At 40.4% G+C, this 24,220-nt stretch overlaps 1 pseudogene; it reads left to right on the top strand.

Moving 5' to 3' along the window:
* The first annotated feature begins 22,691 nt into the window (after positions 1-22,691).
* Positions 22,692-24,004, top strand: LOC115155068 (BTB/POZ domain-containing protein KCTD16 pseudogene; annotated as a pseudogene).
* Positions 24,005-24,220: the final 216 nt, after the last annotated feature.

Here is a 24,220-nt window from a genome sequence, read left to right as displayed (position 1 = left end):
CATGTCATATTAAACATATAAACACTCTGAATAGGCTACATGTCATATTAAACAGCATATAAACACTCTGAATAGGCTACATGTCATATTAAACAGCATATAAACACTCTGAATAGGCTACATGTCATATTAAACAGCATATAAACACTCTGAATAGGCTACATGTCATATTCAACAGCATATAAACACTCTGAATAGGCTACATGTCATATTAAACAGCGTATAAACCCTGAATAGGCTACATGTCATATTAAACCACATATAAACACTGAATAGACTACATGTCATATTAAACAGCATATAAACACTCTGAATAGGCTACATGTCATATTAAACAGCATATAAACACTCTGAATAGGCTACATGTCATATTAAACAGCATATAAACACTCTGAATAGACTACATGTCATATTAAACAGCGTATAAACCCTGAAAAGGATACATGTCATATTAAACAGCATTTAAACACTCTAAATAGGTTACATATCATATTAAACAGCATATAAACACTCTGAATAGGATACATGTCATATTAAACAGCATATAAACACTCTGAATAGGCTACATGTCATATTAAACAGCATATAAACACTCTGAATAGGCTACATGTCATATTAAACAGCATATAAACACTCTGAATAGGCTACATGTCATATTAAACAGCATATAAACACTCTGAATAGGCTACATGTCATATTAAACAGCATATAAACACTCTGAATAGGCTACATGTCATATTAAACAGCATATAAACACTCTGAATAGGCTACATGTCATATTAAACAGCATATAAACACTCTGAATAGACTACATGTCATATTAAACAGCGTATAAACCCTGAATAGGATACATGTCATATTAAACAGCATATAAACACTCTAAATAGGTTACATGTCATATTAAACAGCATATAAACACTCTGAATAGGATACATGTCATATTAAACAGCATATAAACACTCTGAATAGGCTACATGTCATATTAAACAGCATATAAACACTATAAATAGGTTACATGTCATATTAAACATATAAACACTCTGAATAGGCTACATGTCATATTAAACATATAAACACTCTGAATAGGCTACATGTCATATTAAACAGCATATAAACACTCTGAATAGGCTACATGTCATATTAAACAGCATATAAACACTCTGAATAGGCTACATGTCATATTAAACAGCATATAAACACTCTGAATAGGCTACATGTCATATTAAACAGCATATAAACACTCTGAATAGGCTACATGTCATATTAAACAGCGTATAAACCCTGAATAGGCTACATGTCATATTAAACCACATATAAACACTCTGAATAGACTACATGTCATATTAAACAGCATATAAACACTCTGAATAGGCTACATGTCATATTAAACAGCATATAAACACTCTGAATAGGCTACATGTCATATTAAACAGCATATAAACATTCTGAATAGACTACATGTCATATTAAACAGCGTATAAACCCTGAATAGGATACATGTCATATTAAACAGCATATAAACACTCTAAATAGGTTACATGTCATATTAAACAGCATATAAACACTCTGAATAGGATACATGTCATATTAAACAGCATATAAACACTCTGAATAGGCTACATGTCATATTAAACAGCATATAAACACTCTGAATAGGCTACATGTCATATTACACAGCATATAAACCCTCTGAATAGACTACATGTCATATTAAACAGCATATAAACACTCTGAATAGGCTACATGTCATATTAAACAACATATAAACACTCTGAATAGGCTACATGTCATATTAAACAGCATATAAACACTCTGAATAGGCTACATGTCATATTAAACAGCATATAAACACTCTGAATAGGCTACATGTCATATTAAACAGTGTATAAACACTCTGAATAGGCTACATGTCATATTAAAAAGCATATAAACACTCTGAATAGGCTACATGTCATATTAAACAGCATATAAACACTCTGAATAGACTACATGTCATATTAAACAGCATATAAACACTCTGAATAGGATACATGTCATATTAAACAGCATATAAACACTCTGAATAGGATACATGTCATATTAAACAGCATATAAACACTCTGAATAGACTACATGTCATATTACACAGCATATAAACACTCTGAATAGGCTACATGTCATATTAAACAACATATAAACACTCTGAATAGGCTCCATGTCATATTAAACAGTGTATAAACCCTGAATAGGCTACATGTCATATTAAACAGCATATAAACACTCTGAATAGACTACATGTCATATTAAACAGCATATAAACACTCTGAATAGGCTACATGTCATATTAAACAGTGTATAAACACTCTGAATAGGCTACATGTCATATTAAAAAGCATATAAACACTCTGAATAGGCTACATGTCATATTAAACAGCATATAAACACTCTGAATAGACTACATGTCATATTAAACAGCATATAAACACTCTGAATAGGATACATGTCATATTAAACAGCATATAAACACTCTGAATAGACTACATGTCATATTAAACAGCATATAAACACTCTGAATAGACTACATGTCATATTACACAGCATATAAACACTCTGAATAGGCTACATGTCATATTAAACAACATATAAACACTCTGAATAGGCTCCATGTCATATTAAACAGTGTGTAAACCCTGAATAGGCTACATGTCATATTAAACAGCATATAAACACTCTGAATAGACTACATGTCATATTAAACAGCATATAAACACTCTGAATAGGCTACATATCATATTAAACAACATATAAACACTAAATAGGTCAGGAGTCAGACAGGGAGCCTAAGAAGGAACCAAAATTAATTATTTAGTTTATATATAAATTATTTTCAAGGCTATAGCCTACAAAGAAATGCATTGTGAAGTATTTGTGAGTGCGACAACAGGCTGGTAGGGACATAAAGCGCTCATCATTTAAACATTTCTTTGTATTAAAACATTATAGACTATAAATTGCCCATATAGGCTGTGACTTAGAATTAAATACAAATTTAACAAAAAATGCCTTATTAGGCTCAGTGCCCTTGAATTTATTTTTAAGAAACACGAGTTTCAGTCTCATGCGATGGTGCCTGGAGAGCAGGCCAGCAGCAGGGCATATCTTCTCCGCTTGCAGAGCCCTTGGGGATGCTAAACACCCTTCGGGCCACTCTTGCCAGGGTGGGCATAGATGCAGTTTTTTTGTCTTCTTCTATAAGTAGGCCTAAAGGTTTTAAGGAAAAATAACCCAATCAAAACGGAAAGCTCCTTGAAAGTGAGAATATACCAGGTCTATTGTATAGATAATATAACAAAAATTAAGGAAACTTTTAAGAGATCTGTTTTTTAGTTTATAAATACTTTGCTACAATGATACTTAATTAGCTACCCAACTCGTTCCTTTATTTTAGCGTGTGTGTGTAACAAGTACAGCATCATTCTTTCGGGATATGTGTATTTTCAGATTCCACAATGATTCTTTAGTTGTGGACACTACATCACCACTCTCTCTCTCTTGCTCTTGGTCCTCATCTTAGTAAGTCACCTTGATTTTGCACCTTTGTCTTTTATCAGTTTCTTTATGAAAATATTTTGAGAACTCCATAACTGTAGCTAAAGCAAGGGGCTATAGCAGCAGACATGTAGACTACAAATGCATGCTGGGCCAGGCTGAGATCGTGAAGTGAGCGCTACTTGGAGCGCTACTGGAGTGAAATTGGAGCGGGGCGAGAAGGCTGAAGCTGACGCTCTTCACTCCAGTCAAACTGGGCGCGTTCTGCTCCTCTCTCCTTACGCTCCAGCTCCTCTCACATAGTCCGCTGGACACTATAGAGTAAAAATATAGCACTGTACAGGAAAAATGATTATTTGTGCCAATGTTTAAGTTTTTCTTTCAGTAATTGCAGTGACTTGATTTCCAAAAATGTATTTGTGTTGTTCAGACTTTATGTATCTCGTCCAATCACACACTTCTATTCTGAGCAGCCAAGCATCAGAGGTCGCAATTGGCTATTCATTCCCTGAGCACCTTATATACGGCAGTATTATGTAATGACAATGCAAGTTGCTCCCTCTCTGGAGCTTCATTCTTTTTATATCCTTTTCTGAGTGACTGAAATGTTATGATATCGAAAATGTACTACACAGTAAGAATTGGACTCTTCAATCTTTCATGCAAATAGGCCTACCCATGAGAATGTTTTGAAGTACAGTACCTACCTCATCTCTCTGAATGGACTCTCTCCCCTTCATCACGAGTCAATGTAAACACACAATTATTATGACTTGTACGCCTGAACCCTCCAAAAATTTGCCTCATCTGACAAAACACATTTCAGTGTATCCTCGCTTATTTCAACTTCAACCTCTCCAGTTAAATGCTGCTCATCTCATTCAGTTTTTATAGAGTTTGCGATTTTCTCATCTGATAAACCTCTACCATAACTTTCTGTATCTTGAGTTTGTGAGATTTGATTGAGCTGCACCACAGACACTCCATCATATGACATCTTGGCTACATCAGGATGAAAATCAGAAGCATGTTCTTTATCATCAAAAGTGTGTACATTTTGCAGTCTGAGGGTCTTCTCTGAGCAGTTGACAAGCCCTCATTTGAGCTCTCAGGCAATACGTTTTGAACATGAGCCTCATTTACATTCTCTGTTTGTACCATTTTGTTTTGTTTCACCTTGTCTCTAGCAATAGAATGTATAAATGTGCCTCAGTCATACAGGTATGACAGTCCATGATTGTTGCAGTCTTTGAAGCAGTTGGATTCTTAACTAATCACCTGCTAATAATCTGTATTTGGCGCATCCATTAGTGCCATTAGTGCAAGGCAATAGTGCTTGAAAGTCGTGTATGGTATGGCGATTTATTTCACACTAGGGTAAGCAACAACAACAAAAAGTTAAGGTGTTTTATTTGTCCAACTGATATTAAACACAAAACAGTCAATTCATTTATTGTTTTGGAATTAATATAACATGCAGGATTAAATGTAAGCGTTACAAGAACAACGGAATAATAACCTGCAGGCTGCTCGACACAGACCCCCTGAAAAACTGAACACATTTGGTTGGTAGAAGCCCGACTGAGCATTACATTTACATTTAAGTCATTTAGCAGACGCTCTTATCCAGAGCGACTTACAAATTGGTGCATTCACCTTATGATATCCAGTGGAACAACCACTTTACAATAGTGCATCTAAATCTTTTTTGGGGGGGGGGTAAGAGGATTACTTTATCCTATCCCAGGTATTCCTTAAAGAGGTGGGGTTTCAGGTGTCTCCGGAAGGTGGTGATTGACTCCGCTGTCCTGGCGTCGTGAGGGAGCTTGTTCCACCATTGGGGTGCCAGAGCAGCGAACAGTTTTGACTGGGCTGAGCGGGAACTGTGCTTCCTCAGAGGTAGGGAGGCGAGCAGGCCAGAGGTGGATGAACGCAGTGCCCTTCTTTGGGTGTAGGGCCTGATCAGAGCCTGAAGGTACGGAGGTGCCGTTCCCCTCACAGCTCCGTAGGCAAGCACCATGGACTTGTAGCGGATGCGAGCTTCAACTGGAAGCCAGTGGAGAGAGCGGAGGAGCGGGGTGACGTGAGAGAACTTGGGAAGGTTGAACACCAGACGGGCTGCGGCGTATTAACCAGTATTAACCACTCCAGTTTATTTGAGACAGGTAGTGACGTTTTCTCTTTAGCAGTTCGTCATCTGGCAATGACTAAAATATGCAATCACATGAATATGCTTATGGGCCGCATGTTTGCCACATACAGTGTTTGGAGATAGGCTTAAAAGGGTTGCTGTTCGTGGTGCTGATATGTGTCTCACTGTTCAAATGTCAACATAAAGCTTCCTATGACCTACCCAGCCATTTGTTCAAACTCACCTGTTTTGTATTCTAGTGAGTAGACTGGACCCTGGTTTTGTGGACACACAATCGTTTTTTCCCCTGTACAGTGCTATGTTTGTACCTCATAGTGTCCAGGCAACCCACTTTAAGCTGTTTGACCACAGAAAAGTCCAGCAACACTCCATATTATTCGGAGCCCCATGAGATGACAACATATATAGATTCTACAGACCCTACTGAGTACTACCCACCACACTTTTACATCGGCACAAGTAATCGTTTTTCCTGTACAGTGCTATATTTGTACCATATAGTGTCCATGCACCCTATTTTAAGCTGTTTGACCACAGTAAAAGTTCAGCAACACTTCTTATGTACTACCTTTTTGTTCAAACTCATTTGATTTGTAGTGACTGGGCCCTGGTTTTATGGACACATAGTCAATAATTTTTCCTGTACAGTGAAGTTTGTTTGTGCAATACAACAAAAGTACAATAAAACTTTTATTAAACATTACATTTCAATGTTTAATAAATGTACTACGCAAAGCGGCAAAAATATTGATTCCGTATCAACCGCATGGCGTTTTACCGCGACTTTTATTTTGAAGGAAAAATCCAATAACCGGAAGTCTTAATGTGGATAGGATCCAGCCACAGAGCTTCTGAACCCAGAGACTCAACATCGCGAGACTTCCGGGAACGCTTGCCGGGGTTGGGGGTGAAGGGGAGACAAGGGGGGGGGGGGGGGGGGGGGGTGTGTTGAGAAGTCAATGAGAGAAGTGAAAACATTTTCCTTAATTTTCTCGAAATCTAAAGGCACAACCTAGATTAGAGCCAATGTTTTAAGTAGTTGAACATGTTATTACTCCAACCTCATGAAAGAGGCAAACTGACACGATTTCATTTTCGTCAAAAAACACTATATATTCAAGGAGTGCCTTTGAGTTGACGGTGTGAAAATGCGCAGTTCGGCGCGAGACAACCGTTAGACCCGATGGCGTATTTCTGCGCATGCGCGTAGTTAGCCAACGTCGCAATGACATCGCCCACAAGTGTGATCGGGGATTTCTATTGGAGAAGCAGTTTTAGCCAATCTTCATACTCTTCTGTCTTTGATCCAGCTGGTGTTGCTGCCATGACGCTAATGAGAAAAATAAGATAATGTATTTATTGTCTTCGCCGGTCGTGCTAGGTTGCAGATGGGTGCACCAAAGGGTCCAAATTCTTGTTTGGAAATACATTTTGGCGCCACCCTCTGGCAAGCAAAAGTACTGCATGGAGAGAGCAAAATAATATCACACGCCAAAATATTTTAAAAAACTCAGGAAGTTATCCAATTATGGAAATATACAGGTAGAAATGTCTGTGACATGGTAGGAACCACAGTATTTCTCTTGTGGCCCTTATTTGTGGGGAACATATACATTGTATAAAATCACCCCTTTAACAACTGTTCAGATGAGAGCTTTGTTCATTAACGTGTGTAGAGACCGTGGCGTCATTGCCAATCTGTGTCTGTTTTGAGAACCATGGTGCCATGATAAATGTTTGGGGTGTGGTTGGGACACATGAACACTCACTGGACTCTACCCACACACTCACACGTACTACACTGACACTCCAACACACACATACACATACACACTACATATGCTCACACACACAAGACACACACATACACACAGGAATATTGACGCCACACACACACACACACACACACACACACACACACACACACACACACACACACACACACACACACACACACACACACACACACACACACACACACACACACACACTCTTCACAAACTGCTCCTGCTTTATTTATTATCTATCCTGACTGCTTAGTCACTTTTACCCCTACGTACAGTACCAGTCAAAAGTTTGGACACACCTACTCATTCCATGTTTTCTATGTATTTTTACTATTTTCTACATTGTAGATTATTAATGAAGACATCAACACTATGAAATACCAGATATGGAATCATGTAGTAACCAAAAAAGTGTTAAACAAAATAAAATATATTTTATATGTGAGATTCTTCAAAGTAGCCACCCTTTGCCTTGATGACAGCCTTGCACACTCTTGGCGTTCTCTCAACCAGCTTAATGAGATTGTCAGCTGGAATGCATTTCAATTATTAACAGGTGTGCCTTGTTAAAAGTTCATTTGTGTAATTTCTTTCCTTCTTAATGCGTTTGAGCCAATCAGTTGTGTTGTGACAAGGTAGGGGTGGTATACAGAAAATAGCCCTATTTGGTAAAAGACCAAGCCCATATTATGGCAAAAACAGCTCAAATAATCAAAGAGAAACAATAGTCCATCATTACATTAAGACATGGTCAGTCAATGCAAAAAATGTAAAGAACTTTGAACGTTTCTTCAAGTGCAGTTGCAAAAACCATTAAGTGCTATGATGAAACTGTCTCTCATGAGGACCGCCACAGGAAAGGAAGACCCAGAGTTCATTAGAGTTACCAGCCTCTAAAATTGCAGCCCAAATAAATGCCTCACAGAGTTCAAGTAACGGACACACGAGCAATGGACATTAGACCGGTGGAAATCTGTCCTTTGGTCGGATGAGTCCAAATTTGAGATTTTTGGTTCCAACCGGCGTGTCTTTGTGAGATGCAGAGTAGGTGAACAGATGATCGACGTATGTGTGGTTCCCACCGTGAAGCATGGAGGAGATGGTGTGGGGGTGCTCTGCTGGTGACAGTGAGTGATGATCTCCACATTGTGCCGTCCATTATCATGCTGAAACTTAAGGTGATGGTGGCAGATGAATGACATGACAGTGGTCCTCAGGATCTCGTCACGGTATCTCTGTGCATTAAAATTGCCATCGATAAAATGCAATTGTGTTCACTGTCCGTAGCTTATGCCTGCCCATACCATACCAACGCTACCATGGGGCAGTCTGTTCATAACATTGACATCAGCAAACCACTCACCCATACAATGCCATATATGTGGTCTGCAGTTGTGAGGCTGTTTGGACGTACTGCCAAATTATCTTAAACAACATTATGGTAGAGAAATGAACATTCAATTATCTGGCAACAGTTCTTGTGGTCATACATGCAGTCAGCATGCCAATTGCACACACCCTCAAAACTTGAGACATCTGTAGCATTGTATTGTGTGACAAAACTACACATTTTAGAGTGGCCTGTTATTGTCTCCAGCACAAGGTGCACCTGTGTAATGATCATGCAGTTTAATCAGCTTCTTGATATGCCACCCCTGTCAGGTGGATGGATTGTCTTGGCAAAGGAGAAATGCTCACTAACAGGGATGTAAACAAATGTGTGCACAAAATCTGAGAGAAATAATCTATTTTTTTTGCTTATGGAAAATTTCTGGGGTCTTTTATTTCAGCTTATGAAACATGGAAGCAACACTTTACATGTTGTGTTTATATTTTTGTTCAGTGTATATAGCCTCGTTATTGTTATTTTATTGTTAATATTTTCTTTTTTCTTTTGCCAATTTTTCTTACTTTTTAACTTGCATTGTTGGGAAAAGGCTAATAAGTTAGCATTTGACGGTAAAGTACACCTGATGTGGGAATGGCTCTGATAAGATGAATGGGTTAGTGTAGGTATAGGAGGCTGGGGTTGTAAAGGCTATTAGTAACAGAATCTGAGGGCAGAAATCTTTCAAAGACAAGTCTATGAGATGCCCTGCATGAACAATGCCAGCCTCTTTCATCAGGAGGAAGAGATCAATGGCTCTGTGAGGGAGAAACTCAGAGGAAGGTGTGTGATTAGGAGGACTGGGGACTGGCACATGCTGTGGGAGGATTCACCTTTGATGGTGAGAGACACTGTGAAATAATAGGAGGATATGGCTTCTAATGGGACAATGTGCAGGAAGAGACTGAAAGTCAGTGACCGTGATGTAAGGTTCACTATGAACACTGATGTAGATTTCACCTGTACAAAATGAACGAGGGAGTACAAAGAGCTAAAGGAGCACAGAATGACAGAAATATTCTGTCCTCTGACTCTCCTCTGTAGCTATTACCTATTACCATATCATTTCTGTGACGTTAATATGAGTGGGATAGTCACTTCGCAGTGTAGAGTCTGTTCTTTTGATGTGCACTTACATCAATTATATTCACATTCATAGGTACACATGGAATCAAAGCTTGACACACTCAGATCTGACAATACCGACTTCCAAACACTGGGGGAGAGGAGAAAATACACTAAATCACTTCTTATTAAACCACGTATGGATGCAGACATGAATCCGTATTTTTTCCTGGTACGAGAGAAATCAATTTGATACACCAACTCAAATTCATTCAGGGAAAAAAACCTTGACTAATCATGGCCCTAAAAATGCTTTCCCCTCTAATCATTTCAAAACATGTCTCTCCTTTCTCCACTTAATTAGAGAACATGTTAAACTGACAGAGAATGTGGAGAATCTAGGTCAGAGCATTGCTATGCAGGAATAATAACCTACTGCTAAACAGTTTGCTTTAATGCTGTGTTATTGCCTGAGTATCTGAGTGGATTACAACAGCCTTTTTACCACCATCATCTCCACCCCCGTCCCTCTCTGCTCTTCTCAGCATGGAACTCTTACAAAGTGAAATAGGTGTACATTTTCATAATAACATGTTCCTCAGTGGAAGCAGGTGACAGACTAAATGACATAATCTGCAATTCCAAGTCTGAATTCTAAATATTTTACTCATGCTATAACTCAAAATGCATAATTCACATGTCAACATTTTTTTATCCTTTCATCCATTTCTCAGCCCATTATGGTGTAACTAAATGGCCGATTAATTAGTTATCAGTGATGGAAGTGAGGCCACCTTTCCATGAACCCTCTGCTGCCTGAGAGGGATTACTATTCTAATCTTAACTTCCTGTGTCCCATTTTACAATCCCGGAACCGGTGCGAGAGTCAACTCACTGGTACCTGCTGTTATGTCATAGCACTTCTCCACATGTCTGTGAGAGGCTAAATGTTGTGAAGAGAAAATAAAGGTCGGAGAGGACCTCGCCCCCAGGTGTGCTCACAATTCTGATAGAGTCACAGCTGGCAGAAACAAAACTCAGTGGAAGACATAGATTACAACTGAATTCTACATTCTCCAGATCTGGTGTTTCACGTTCCCTTTGACTCACACACAAATAATTCATTGTTAACTATCTCCCAGAATTCCTGTGTGTAACATAAAGCCCAAAATAAGTTTCAGAGGAGTCCATGTTCTAGGCAGTCACGTTATTCTGTTTAATGTGGATGTAAGGTTATTATTACGGTGGTTGTTGACATTAGATGAGAGCAGAGACTATTCTTTATCCTTGATAACAATTGCATTCATTTACCACTGGTATCTTTACTAGAAGGGGCATTTTTCTATGCACTTACTGTTATGAAACAAAATAACACATTCTATTGATAAAAACTTGATCAATATGGTCTAACCACATCATTAGTTTATGATGCCCCATTGACATTTGAGAAAAGGACAACAAGACCTTGATTGATCGGATGCCAGTTCATGGTGTCCACTACCGAGAGATTAGAGACCTTGATGACCTCCCTAAAAACTTGCCCAGGAGAAGGGAAGGAAAACAGCCAACAGCCCTGACATGCCCCTGACATGCCCTTGACATGCCCCTGACATGCCCTTGACAGGCCCCTGACAGGCCCCTGACAGGCCCTTGACATGCCCCTGACAGGCCCCTGGACCATACAAACATAAGACAAGACAATGAGAAAGCATAAAAAGAGCAAACAGCCTTAGTATTACTGAGAGCAGCCCCATATATCCCCTAGTGTATAAAGCCAAAGTGGCAGCTCCCCTGACAGGAGCAGAGCGGGTGCTTAGCAACATCTCCTCTGCATGATTTACCAAATCAACAGGGTTAATGTCCTAGAAGCTGGGAGGATACCACTCTTCCAAAGAGTGGCCACATATCAAAAGCCCCCCGTGGGAGATACCACAGAGTTATACATGCTGGTAAATGTGTCGTAAAACTACAGCAAAAACAACTCAAGGGAATGCAATGTCACTGGGGTTACAGTGATGTAAATCCCCTTACTTGCTCCCTCTCTTGTACTCTGCTCTTATACCAGCCAGTTTGAGAGGAAAGCAATAATAATAATACATTTGATGTGTAAAGCGCTTTTCATTACAGAGTTATCTCAAAGCTCTATAGTGCAGAACTTATCCTTTAGTTCAAGCAACCACAGACACCACAAGGCTGAGTGTGGAGAGTTATGTTATGTAACCTCAACAATGTACAGCTGACGTACAAAACTAAAGACTACTGAGCGAATACATAATCAAGCTAGTGAATACACAATAGGCGAGTGAGTATGTATTCAACATATGTGCATTATGTAAAATATTGCATGCTCATGTAATTCGCTTAGGCCTATACGATACCCGTCTTGCCACTTTGTATTCTGTAAAATGAACTGTCCACCATTCATCTCCCACCTCCCATCCTAATAGACTGTAATCAAGCTCCAAGTATCTCTAAACCCGTCCGCATGTCTTCAACTCAGAGAATATGCTCTGAACAGATTACGTGCAGAACTTGAACACTGATTAATGAATCATGTCATCCTGCTCAACTATGGCAACTTGGCAACCAACCAGGATTCCAAAATCCGGGGGCTGAGACCCGGTGGCCAGCGGCATCAGATGGGCATTGTATACAACAACGGTGGGCGTATAATCACTTTTGTTTCCTATTGCTTTTCTGTTTACCCCAATCTGGCTTAGCCCGCAGCCAGATATCCTTCCCTGCACCTGCAGCAGGCTCCTTCATTAGACAACAGGATGATGGCCCTGCACTTGATTTGAGAGAGCTGCTGGCGCAGGGACAAGCACTCCAATTTCTTTCCTTGTCTGGTGGCCCCACTTATTTCAGCTCCTGGAGCGCCTGCCAAAGCCCTTAATGTGCACTAGGCTCCATGTTAAAGCTGCTTCTCTCTGGGGACAGCCCTGGACCTAGTTTAGCAGAGAAAACTGCCGGCCTGTGCCCAAAGTATATGGAGCAGCCACAGAGAAAGGCTCAGGAAAAATGTTAACCCGGTGTGGCACTAGCCTGGCTGACATGACCCACGTGACCACACAGCGAGGATGAGCTGTGACTCACTGGTTTGGAAAGGAGGCTGTTTGTTAATGCAATATTTGCTCAGAAATTGAGCGGACGAATTGATTGATTCTCTCCAATGCTTTTTGGTTGACCGCTCAGTATTGTAATGGAAGGGGGTGGCCTCGGAGGCAGTGTGTGGCTGTGCCTGTTGTAATGGAAGGGGATGGTTTCGGAGGCAGTGTGTGGCTGTGCCTGTGGGTGTTTGAGTGAGAAAGACGAAGAGGAGAACCAACCAGGAAAAGCACAGCCCCTTCATTATAAACGCATGATGCTGACAACATCAAAACAGCCTCTCCAGACTCTGAAGCCAGGAGGATTTTGAGTTTGGTATCAGCCAGATTCCTGTGGCAGCACCCTCACTAGCAAATCCCTGCTATGATGGTCCAAGGTACACTAAATACACAGTCCGTTGTGTACTGAAGTTAATTACACATTTTTTATGATTGATTAAACAATGGAACACTACACTACAACTGATTGATTCAACAATGGAACACTACACTACAACTGATTGATTAAACAATGGAACACTACACTAAAACTGATTGATTAAACAATGGAACACTACACTACAACTGATTGATTAAACAATGGAACACTACACTGCAACTGATTGATTAAACAATGGAACACTACACTAAAACTGATTGATTAAACAATGGAACACTACACTAAAACTGATTGATTAAACAATGGAACACTACACTACAACTGATTGATTAAACAATGGAACACTACACTACAACTGATTGATTAAACAATGGAACACTACACTAAAACTGATTGATTAAACAATGGAACACTACACTACAACTGATTGATTAAACAATGGAACACTACACTACAACTGATTGATTCAACAATGGAACACTACACTACAACTGATTGATTAAACAATGGATCACTACACTACAACTGATTGATTAAACAATGGAACACTACACTACAACTGATTGATTAAACAAGAGAACAATACACTACAACTGATTGATTAAACAACGGAACACTACACTACAACTGCTAGTTTGAGGGGAAAGTGAATAGGAGAATTGGAGAGGGGAAATCATTTCAGAAGACATTCCTATAATTGTTTTATAAGTCCCTATGCACATTCTATAACATACAACCAAATGTGATGATTTTGGAATTGCCAATTTCAAATAATTAGCTTAAACTTGAAAATGAAAATTAGGGCAACAAGAGCGGCTGCAAATTAGAAAATGCTTCAGGGAGGGTATGTTTCAAAGTCACCATGGACCCTCTGACTGTGCCCCAACAAATCAGAGAGGCTACTGAATAAATCAAATAATGTATTAATGACTCATCCAGTAGCCAGAGGTAATGTACAGATGTAGGATCTTAATTTGAGCCAGTTTTGCTACAGCAGGAAATAATCCTGCAGCAACAGGAAATGTGAATTATTATGAGGATTATAATTTATGGATGTTTTCATAAGGCAAAATCAAGTCTGATAAACCTCCAATACACTGCAAGTTTGACATTTCCTGCATTGCTGGAAACTTCTCCTGCAACTGGGTGATCAAATTACGATCAGTCACCTGCAATGTACTGCATCAAGACTCTAAAAATAATGGGTTCAACTACACTTCTTCTAAGGTTCTAGGACTGAAAATGTCCCTCAAAAGGTTATTCCAAGAACCTCATAGAAGGTGGGGGTCATCAAGGAACCTCCTTAGTTGGTGGGGGTCCTTGCAGGAGCCTAACTTCCCAACTGAAACATTTGGATTTGAAAGGACAGCAGGTGCAGGCACTTAACTGAAATATGTTAAGATCTCCTCAATTTAAGGGAAGGTTTGTCCCTTGTATGATCTAAATTGATCTTGTTTAATGATGATACCATCTATCTTTTCATATTTGTGCAAATCTTTCTAAAACAGAAAATGGATATCAATCAACAACAAGAATATGTAGGCTATAAGAGTATGTTGAAGGCTAGCTGTACTGTGTGCAGATGACTGAACTGCTCACTTTTGTGTCTGTGTCTGCAGGTATACAGACGAGGAGGCATACAAAGGTATGTCAATTTGTAATGGTATGTTTACATTTTTTATAGTACAAAAAAAACTTTAACCTTTATTTATCTAGGCAAGTCAGTTAAGAACAAATTCTTATTTACAATGACGGCCTACACCAGCCAAACCTAGACGACTCTGGGCCAATTGTGCGCAGCCCAATGGGACAACCAATCACGGCTGGTTGTGATACAGCCTGGATGTTATGCTGATCACATTAACCATCCTCCTCCCTTACCTCCTCAATGAATATCCCATAGGCCTCTACATTATGGACAAGGTGTGTGTATGAAAACCATTATCAAAACAGGTTTTTTTCATTCACATTTACCACAAAAACCAACGTATCAATTCTGTCATGTGCGTGTTTTGTTAATCATCTGTATAATTAAAATGTTGGGGATTCACAGACTTCACCCTCCCTACACCTCTGATGAATATAACAGGAAATCTGTTACATCACCATGCACTGTAAAACCATTCTGGCTATGGATACGGAGAACATCAACACATGAACATCAACAGGCCAGAGGATAAACACATCGGACATGGGGCTCTGCTGAGAGTTTACCTCATTTAGATGTTTTACTTCTGCTTTGCCACCAAAATCATAATAAACACTGACAACTAAAATATTGTGTTATTGTTGTTATTGTTATGCGTATTATTATTATTATAATTATTAATAATAATAATAATAATGGGGGGGGGGGTAGTTCAACCCCAAAAGGTTTTTCAAAAGGTTCTTCGAGGATCCATTAAAAGGGGATCTTTGAACAACCCTTTAAAAGGTTCTTCAGAGAACTTATAGGGGTTCCCCCACAGTTTCAATTTGAAGAACCCCTGAAAGATACTCAATAAGCCTTTTTGGAGTGTATATACGAGGACTAGAAACAGTATGATGCACCCAGTACATCAGAGGATATACAGTGGCAAGAAACAGTATGTGAGCCCTTTGGAATTACCTGGATTTCTGAATAAATTGATCATCAAATTTGATCTGTAATTCATCTAAGTCACAACAATAGACAAACATAGTGTGCTTAAACTAATAACACACAAATTATTGTTGTTTTCTTGTCTATATTGAATACATCATTTAAATATTCACAGTGTAGGTTGGAAAAAGTATGTGAACCCCTAATGACTTCTCCAAAAGCTAGTCGGAGTCAGGAGTCAGCTGACCTGGAGTCCAATCAATGAGACGAGATTGGAGATGTTGGTTAGAGCTGCCCTGCCCTATAAAAATCAATCACAAAATGTGAGTTTGCTATTCACAAGAAGCATTGCCTGATGTGAACTATACCATACCTTGAACAAAAGAGATCTCAGAAAACCTAAGATTAAGAATTGTTGACTTGAATAAAGCCGGAAAGGGTTACAAAAGTATCTCTAAAAGCCTTGATGTTCATCAGTCCACGGTAAGACAAATTGTCTATAAATGGAGAAAGTTCAGCACTGTTGCTACTCTCCCTAGGAGTGGCCGTTCTGCAAAGATGACTGCAAGAGCACAGCGCAGAATGCTCAATGATGTTAAGAAGAATCCTAGAGTGTCAGCTAAAGACTTACAGAAACCTCTGGAACATGCTAACATCTCTGTTGACGAGTCTACGATACGTAAAACACCAAACAAGAACGGTGTTCATGGGAGGAGACCAAGGAAGAATACACTGCTGTCCAAAGAAAACATTGCTGTATGTCTGAAGTTTGCAAAAGTGCACCTGGATGTTCCACAGCACTACTGGCAAAGTATTCTGTGGACAGATGAAACTACAGTTGAGTTGTTTTGAAGGAACACACAACACTATGTGTGGAGAAAAAAATGCACAGCACACCAACATCAAAACCTCATCCCAACTGTAAAGTATGGTGGAGGGAGCATCGTGGTTTGAGGCTGCTTGGTTGCCTCAGGGCCTGGACAGCTTGCTATCATCGATGGAAAAATGAATTCCCAACTTTATCAAGACATTTTGCAGGAAAATGTTAGTCTATCTGTCCGCCAATTGAAGCTCAACAGAAGTTGGGTGATGCAACAAGACAACGACCCAAAACACAGAAGTAAATGAACAACAGAATGCTTCAACAGAAGAAAATACGCCTTCTGGAGTGGCCCAGTCAGAGTCCTGACCTCAACCCGATTGAGATGCTGTGGCATGACCTCAAGAGAGCAGTTCATACCAGACATCCCAAGAATATTGCTGAACTGAAACAGTTTTATAAATAGGAATGGTCCAAAATTCCTCCTGACCGTTGTGCAGGTTTGATCCGCAACTACAGAAAACGTTTGGTTGAGGTTATTTCTGCCAAAGGAGGGTCAACCAGTTATTAAATCCAAGGGTTCACATACTTCTTCCACCCTGCACTGTGAATGTTTACACGGTGTGTTCAATAAAGACGTGAAAACATATAATTGTTTGTGTGTTATTAGTTTAAGCAGACTATGTTTGTGTATTGTTGTGACCTAGATGAAGATCAGATCAAATCTTATGACCAATTTATGCAGAAATCCAGGTATTTCCCAAGGGTTCACATGCTTTTTCTTGCCACTGCATGTTTCATCATTATGGTCTAAGAACACATGCTATATACTTGGAACACATGCTGTAATGTCCTCCATTGAATCTGGACTAGGCCGGATTTAGAAGAAATACACAAATAATCACTTTTAAACAACACTCTGTCTGTCCTCCGGAACCTACTTTGGCCTTAAGGCTGGACTTGGCATTGATATTGTGAGTTTGTATGTAAAACTGCAGAAGTCTTCCAATATAATTGTCTCCCCAGAGCAGCAACACAGTTGACCAAGGCCCGCTCAACAGCTCTAATAACAAGTTGTCAACCGCCTGGCTTATCGCACAGACACAATCCCCCCAATAACTCTTATCAGGTTTAGTGATAAGTGCTAAATAAAGGGACATGCTGCCATCTATCTGCTTCTCAGATCTATAATCAGTTTTTCCTCCGAGGCGCCAGTTCCCCCTGAATCTCATCCACATGGTTCTAGAGGGGCCCCAATCCCCTGCTGCAAGTGGCTGAAAGCAGTGCAATGAAATGCAGAGGGATTCATCTGGGCAGGAAGCACAAGCAAGCATGCATGCATACACACACCAAATAATCCTGATTTGAATTATTAAGTTATCATACATCATAGGCTTTGTCTAGAGAGATGTGAGTGAGTAGGGGGTTCTGTGTCTAGAGAGATGTGAGTGAGTAGGGGGTTCTGTGTCTAGAGAGATGTGAGTGAGTAGGGGGTTCTGTGTCTAGAGAGATGTGACTGAGTAGGGGGTACTGTGTCTAGAGAGATGTGAGTGAGTAGGGGGTTCTGTGTCTAGAGAGATGTGAGTGAGTAGGGGGTTCTGTGTCTAGAGAGATGTGAGTGAGTAGGGGGTTCTGTGTCTAGAGCGATGTGAGTGAGTAGGGGGTTCTGTGTCTAGAGAGATGTGAGTGAGTAGGGGGTTCTGTGTCTAGAGAGATGTGAGTGAGTAGGGGGTTCTGTGTCTAGAGAGATGTGAGTGAGTAGGGGGTTCTGTGTCTAGAGAGATGTGAGTGAGTAGGGGGTTATCTGTCTAGAGAGATGTGAGTGAGTCGGGGGTTCTGTGTCTAGAGAGATGTGAGTGAGTAGGGGGTTATCTGTCTAGAGTGATGTGAGTGAGTAGGGGGTTCTGTGTCTAGAGAGATGTGAGTGAGTGGGGGTTCTGTGTCTAGAGAGATGTGAGTGAGTAGGGGGTTCTGTGTCTAGAGAGATGTGAGTGAGTAGGGGGTTATCTGTCTAGAGAGATGTGAGTGAGTAGGGGGTACTGTGTCTAGAGAGATGTGAGTGAGTAGGGGGTTCTGTGTCTAGAGAGATGTGAGTGAGTAGGGGGTTTTGTGTCTAGAGAGATTTGAGTGAGTAGGGGGTTCTGTGTCTAGAGAGATGTGAGTGAGTAGGGGGTTCTGTGTCTAGAGAGATGTCAGTGAGTAGGGGGTTCTGTGTCTAGAGAGATGTGAGTGAGTAGGGGGCTCTCTGTCTCTGAGATGCTTCCATTAAGCCCCATCCATAGAGGGGCTGTAGTCTGAGAGGAAGCCAATGGTAAAGTAGATCTAGTAGATCTAGACCCGCTCCTCCGGTCAGTTGCAGGTGTCTAATGATGATAGATTGTTACAATTAACTAGGTTTTCATCTCCCTCTCACTGAACAAAGCCTCTAAGTTTTGCAATGAGACAAGAAATGAAAGAGAGACAACAGATGGAAATGCAAGAGCATGGTGTTGATTTGTAATGTAACTCATTTGAAACTGCCATACCCCTACTACACCAACAGTATAACAACTTACAGGTGGTCATCATAGGCTTTTTAAATAGCAGCACATTCTGTTGGTGAAGGCTGCATGCATGTATTCATGATTACAGCCATGGCCTACTTCCAACTGAGTGCACAGAGGTCTCAGCAAGGCCCCCTCTCTGAGGAGCAGCAGGTCTGCAGAAATACCACAGGAAGACATTGAGTAGAAAACAAACATTTACAGTTTTACAGTCTTTTTTAAAAGAGGGCAATTGCATCTTCCCTTCTAATTATTGCATAGGCCTGTTGAAGTAACTGAGTATCATCCAGGGTCAAACCGCTAGAGCGGTTTTTAATCACTTGATGAAAGTTGCAGAGAGAGGAATCCATCTAATATTCAAATTGATGGTAAGTTCTTTTAAATATGAAGGTACCACTCCTCTCAGATGTAATGTGGCATAGTGGACAGAACACCCATTTACAATGACTGCTGGGACTTCCAGTCACATCCAAATTCAGAGTGAACTTGTATCTAACAGAGTAGTAGCAGTACTATCTTTTGTTTTGAAATGTAGGCTTAGTAGTTATCTTGAACATATTGTGGAGTTATTCCAAACATGGTCTATTTGTGTACTGTGTGCAATCTTGGCTTCTAAAATCAATAGGCTTTTTCAGCCCTATCTGTGAAAAAGTATCACTAGGCCGAATTATTTGTGTATCAGGGGCTCAATAATTGCCTTGTTCCCCCCCAAACACTTCTATCCAAGATAACTATTTCTACTCTTGTATCAGCGGATTTAGAATAACACTTAGCAGACATTAACACAGACTACATTATAAAAAGAAAAGGTTCCTGGAGTATCATTTAAGGGTTCTTCAAATTGAAACTGTGGGGAACCCCTATTCGTTCTTTCAAAGACCCCTTTTAAGAACCACATTTAATGGATCCTGGAAGAACCTTTTGAATAACCGTTTGGGGCTCATTTTTTAACTACTCCCCCTTCCATTATTATTATTATTAATAATATTAATAATATATTATTAATAATAATACCCATAACAATAACAACAATAACACAATATTTTAGTTGTCAGTGTTTGTTTCGGGGCGGCATGTAGCCTAGTGATTAGAGTGTTGGGCCAGTAACTGAAAGGTTGCTGCATCGAATCCCTGAGCTGACAAGGTAAAAATCGGATGTTCTGAACAAGACAGTTAACCCACTGTACCCTGGTAGGCCGTTATTGTAAATAAGAATTTGTTCTTAACTGACTTGATTTTCGTGGAAATGCAGAATAAAAAATGGAAATATTAGGTAAACTCCCAGCAGTATATCCTCTGACATGTTGATGTTAATGTGTTGATGTTCTCCGTATCCATAGCCAGAATGGTTTTACAGTGCATGGTGATAAAACAGGTTTCCTGTTATATTCTTCAGAGTCTGTGAACCCAAAAAATAGTAATTATACAGATGATTAACAAAACACGCTCATGACAGAATTGATAAGTTGGTTTTTGTGGTAAATGTGAATGAAAAAACCTGTTTTGATAATGGTTTTCATACACACACCTTGTCCATAATGCAGAGGCCTATGGGATATTCATTGAGGAGGTAAGGGAGGAGGATGGTTAATGTGATCAGCATAACATACCAATCCAATTGACATACCTTTGTATGCCTCTTCGTCTGTATACCTGCAGACACAGACACAAAAGTGAGCAGTTCAGTCATCTGCACACAGTACAGCTAGCCTTCAACATACTCTTATAGCCTACATATTCTTACCTCTTTGTTGATTGATATCCAAAACAAGATACATTTAGATCATACAAGGGACAAACCTTAACTTGAATTTATGAGATCTTTACATTTTCCAGTTAAGTGCCTGCACCTGCTGTCCTTTCAAATACAAATCAATATGTTTCAGTTGGGAAGTTAGGTTCCTGCAAGAACCCCCACCAACTAAGGAGGTTCCTGCAAGGACCCCCACCAACTAAGGAGGTTCCTCGATGAACCCCCACCAACTAAGGAGGTTCCTCGATGAACCCCCACCAACTAAGGAGGTTCCTGGATGAACCCCCACCAACTAAGGAGGTTCCTCGATGAACCCCAGCTCCTATTTGGTTCTTGGAATAACCTATTGGGGGCAATTTTCAGTGCCTAGAACCCTAAGGTCTTCGAAGAACCCTTGTTGAACCTCTAATTTTTAGATTATTTAGTACGTTGAGTTTCAACAAACAGAATGCCAAAACGTGCACGTGCCTCAAGCTATAGTGGCGTGTCGCCGTGCAAAGTGCCAGTGAACCGGTGGAGCTGTCCGTGGTCCTGAAACGAGGAGCGTTTTTTATTTCGGAGCGTCGAACATACAGTGAGTGGCGCTGTTGCATATTTATCAGAAAGTTGAAGTTAACTGTTCAGGCAGTAGCTGTAAGCAACACCAGACCTTTCAATTGCAGTGCAAATTGATACTGTTTAGTAGGCCTATTTATTTTTGATTATCATGGCTTACTCTGGTTGACAACCCTACGGCCCACTCTATCCGAGCCTGAAATTGTTTACGTTTTAAATACTCACGAAAACCTCTCATGGACTGAGCTAATGGAGAAATGATCGCACTCGGATTGGGTGTTGGCTTTTGAAACGTAGTCTTGTTAGGCTCATTTTCAGTTGGCACACGACTAACCTATACTGTAATTTTATCAGAGGTCGAAATAACAAATGTGAAAGGTGGATTTCAAAATATTCAATATATATTTCAGTATATTCCTTTAAGATTATGTAATTATTTATTCCCCATTATGGTTTATCCCTGCACTGCTGAGGCAACATCAGCTGAGACGGGTTTTTTTTACGGGCACCACCCTGCTTGGAGGGGACCGGGAGAATCGTTTCATCTCCTCCGACAGCTCCAGCTATCCAGCCTTCAGCGCGCGCACGCCCATGATAAAATGAGTGCCTCGGACCGCTAACAGCACAACCTCAGCGCTGGGTTTGTCTCTGCAATTGGATAGATTTCAATCTGGACCAGGTGTTCTCAGTAATAGGCTACTACACTACATGTCTCCTTAGGGCGGAGTGGATTCAACCCATGTGAAGTTACTATTTTTCAGACAGTCTTTTTCATCAGCAAGACCAATTCCTCGTGTTCAAAGGAAGTTAGAGATAAAACGCCGGTGATAAAGATACATTTCCCTTTGGACTTTAGAAGTTGTTGGGGGGAGTTTTTCCATTTAATATATTGTAGATATATTTTGAAATTGATGTAGAGCATTATCTATATTCATTTTGCTCTGGCGAACAGCAGCAAGACAGCTGATGTTCCGTTTGTCAGCGTTTCTATGTTATCTGGCCGCGGTGATTCTCATGAACCTCAGCCATTTCCCTCGGTAATGTTCTTCTACCAGGGCCAATGGATGCAGAGCAACTGATGTACGCTGGTAAGGTGCAAACCTTTGATGCGTCCGTATATTTTTTTGTACTCTCAGAACACAGATTTTTCAACTGCACAGCTCTGTCAATTGTACATTTTGACGGGGGTCTCTTGGACATCCTCCACTAGGCTATTATTCGACGACCGCTAGGACTGGTAGGTGAATGACTGGCTTTATAAGGCTTCTTTATCAAAATCTACGTTCAGTGTGTTGAATTGTTAATTGTAGCTTTTTTAAACATTTTATTAAACACCAAGATACCTTGTTTTATTTCAAGTAAACATTTAGAGCAACTTTTGGACTTCAATCCACCATCTAAAATTCGGTGGAGTTTTTAGTCATTCATGACGGAAACAATGGCATTAAGTGGAAACTGTAGGACTAACCCTACGTCCAAAGAACAAGGATCTGTTCAGAATAGTTTCCCAGATGTTGTAGAATTAAATGTCGGGGGACAGGTGTATTACACGCGTCATGCAACGTTAGTAAGCACCCCGAATTCCTTGCTGGGCAAAATATTCTCACCTAAGAAGGATGGCACAAATGATTTGGCGCGGGACCCTAAGGGACGCTATTTTATCGACAGAGATGGATTTTTATTTCGATATGTGTTGGACTACCTCAGAGACAAACAAGTTGTACTGCCCGACCATTTTCCAGAGAAGGGGAGGCTTAGGAAAGAGGCGGAGTACTTCCAGTTGCCAGACTTTGTCAAACTATTGACGCCCGAAGATTTCAAACACAGTCCAGACGAATACTTCCACAGTGATTTTGAAGATGGTTCTCAAGGCAGCGACCACAAGATGTGTCCGCCGTCGTCACTGGTTCCGGCAGACAGAAAAAGTGGATTCATTACGGTTGGGTACAGGGGCTCTTGTACAATAGGCAGAGAGAGTCAAACCGACTCCAAATTCAGAAGGGTCCCGCGGATTTTGATTTGTGGGAGGGTTGCGTTAGCCAAGGAAGTTTTTGGGGAGACCTTGAACGAGAGTCGAGATCCGGACAGGACACCGGATCGATATACGTCCAGGTTTTACCTGAAGTTCAAACACCTTGAGAGATCCTTTGACATGCTGTCCGAGTGTGGTTTCCAGATGGTTGCCTGTAACTCTTCAGTCACAGCGTCATCCGTGAATCAACACACAGAAGACAAGATCTGGTCAAGTTACACTGAATACATCTTCTATCGTAAGTGGCTTTCGTTTTTACCAGGTATCAGTTTAACTACACATCCCATGTCAAATAGTCCTCCAAGTCACCACTAGAAGGCACACTTGTTTCACACGTTTTCCGCAGGCATTCTGCATTTGAAGTAGCTCTGAGAGTGGTCCACACACGCACAAGAACATGATGCACAGAGATAGTCACTCAGTCCCCGGCTGTGAGTGCCAGTGATCAATGCTTGCCAAACTGTGTATCTTATGTGGAAATGGTATGTTCCAATCCACCCTGTAAAAAGACAACTGAAAACAGCCTTCTAC

The sequence above is a fragment of the Salmo trutta genome, chromosome 19, assembly GCF_901001165.1.
Source record: "Salmo trutta chromosome 19, fSalTru1.1, whole genome shotgun sequence".
Classification (NCBI taxonomy): Eukaryota; Metazoa; Chordata; class Actinopteri; order Salmoniformes; family Salmonidae; genus Salmo; species Salmo trutta.
Note: the sequence above shows the minus strand (reverse complement) of the source record. Positions and strands in the feature narration are given on the sequence as shown.